Consider the following 2,500-nt stretch of genomic DNA (forward strand, 5'->3'; position numbering starts at 1 on the left):
ACCATCAATAAGTGCGTATTGGACTAGCCTGTTGGAGGATTGTTTTTTTTACTGACGCTTTTCGTAGGTTTTGGGAAAAACTTATCTAAAGTAAACCTTCCTATGCTTCTATCCAGTTATGGTGGGACAACGCGAAAGCTCAAATTCGTGTTTTCTGTCAATGTTATGTCCTTTTCCACGAGTAAGAATAAAATTGCTGTTTCACTCTTGGAAACTGAGATTTTGCAGTTGGAGGAAGACTTGGCTAAAGCTCAAAATGATAGAAAGCTTCAGCTATTATTAGAAAAAAAAAGAGCTTATCTCAGAGAATTGATTCATTAAAAAGTCATAGGGATGTCAGTTCGACTCAGAATCCAAAATGTGAAGTTTTCTGACACCCCAAATAAAAGGTTTTTCAGTTCGAAGGGGTTAAGAAATCCCAAAGGCAGATTTTCTCTTTGTTGAATGCTCAAGGCACTATTATACAAAATGAAAGTGATGTTAGAAGACTTGTGAAAAATTATTTTTCTGATTTATTTGCGAAGGAATCTGTGTGTGTTTAAAGATTGTGTTGATGAGATGACAAATCATGTTCCTTCTTTGAGTTGTGGTCAGCGTCAAGCTCTTGAAAAGCCGCTTACCCTGGAGGAACTCAGCATAGCTCTGAATAGCTTTGAATGTGGAAAAGCCTCTGGAATCGACAGACTTCCAGTGGAATTTTTTTCAGTATTTTGGGACATCTTAGGTCCAGAAGTACTGTTGGTTCTGCAAGAAAGTTTACTTTCTGCCATACTGCCTCTCAGCTGTCGAAGAGCGATGGTTTGTCTTCTCCAAAAAAGTGACGATCTCCGTCAAATCAAGAACTGGCGCCCCATCTCATTACTATGTTCTGACTACAAACTCTTTTCCAAATTGTTGGCCAATCGGCTAAAACTTGTCGTCGGGACTCTCGTTCATCATGACCAGAGCTACTGTGTTCCAGGGTAGATAAATCTCTGATAACATCTTTTTAGTTAGAGATTTGATTGATTGTGGTCTTAAGGAGGAATGGGCGGGGGGGGGGGGGTTGGTTTGATTTCCCTAGATGTCAAAAAGGCTTTTGATAGCATTGATCACTTTTATGTTTCATGTGTTGCAAAAGTTTGGTCTGGGTGAAAGGTGCATTAGTTTTGTAAAGTTGTTATACAATAATATATCTAGTTTGTGTAAGGTAAACGATGGTCTCTGCTCTCCCATTCAGGTTCAGAGGGGTGTTCGGCAAGGCTGTCCACTGTCAGGTTTACTGTTTAGCCTTTCTCTTGAGCCATTAATTAATCTTAGGAACTCTTTTTCTGGCTTTGTACCATCACGAGAACACCCTATTGTTTTGTCTGCATATGCTGATGATGTCTGTATAGTAATTAAAAATGATCACGATCTAACCACTCTTCTTGGATCTTTACATAAGTTTCATCTTGCTTCACATTTGCAGTGTAATTGGCAAAAGAGTCAAGCTCTGTGGGTGTCCTCAGCTCAATGTGCATCCGGTGGGCTTCCCTTAGTGCCACCTCAGTCTCTTCCGAAAGATCTAAGGTGGGCGAGAGAGGGGGTGAAATACTTAGGTGTTTATCTTGGCCCTCACCAGTACTCCCTTATTAACTGGGAAGGAGTGGTAGATCACGTAACCAAATGTCTCAACAAATGGAAAAGGTTCCTTCCGCAAATGTCTTTCAGAGGTCGTATACTAATTATTAATACTTTAGCTACCTCTGTCTTGTGGCACAAATTCATCTGTTTACAGCCACCAGACAGCTTGCTTAAAGAGATTCAACAGATACTGGTTAATTTTTTTCTGGAATGGTTATCATTGGTTGCGGTCAGATTTACTCTGTTGCCCCTTGTCTGATGGTGGCCACGGGCTCATTGACGTAAAGTGTCGTGTGATGGCCTTTCGGCTGAAGTCGATACAACGAGCGATCAATGTGGAAAAACTGCCCTGGCGCCCCATAGCACAACGAATATTGAGACAAGCTGGATTGCTCGGCTACGGCCTTGAGTTGTTCCAAATTGAGTCAAAAAATATTGACACGTCTCACCTTCCTCTGTTTTACCAGTCTGTTGAATGCTTGGCAAGCAGTAGTGGTGACCCGCCAGAGGGATTTGTATGACATCAAAATGTTTGTGGGAGAACCTCCATTCCTCAACCCACTCTTTCCCCATGTTCCCAAAAGCCATTGCTTTTTACAAAACTTCATTTCAGCTGGTATCAAAAATGTGTGGCATCTTCGCGACACATCCAATTGTTGCTGGAAGTCTGTTAAAGAAATTGCTGAAATCAATGGCACCAGGTCATTAAGAGCTGTCGGTAAAGTACTTGTAGATGTCATCCGTACATCTTTTAACCTTGGGTTGAAGTCGAGTACGGAGGATCAATGGACACCCCATAAGCCTTCACTTCCGAGCTTACTTGTCCAATTCGCTGGGGTTACTCCATCTCCAGTCAGTATTGCTTTCTGTTTATTGAGTAATCTTGACAGTAAAT

The sequence above is a fragment of the Eptatretus burgeri genome, chromosome 2 (genome assembly GCF_056783735.1).
Source record: "Eptatretus burgeri isolate ZD-2024b chromosome 2, Ebu_testis_v1, whole genome shotgun sequence".
Classification (NCBI taxonomy): Eukaryota; Metazoa; Chordata; class Myxini; order Myxiniformes; family Myxinidae; genus Eptatretus; species Eptatretus burgeri.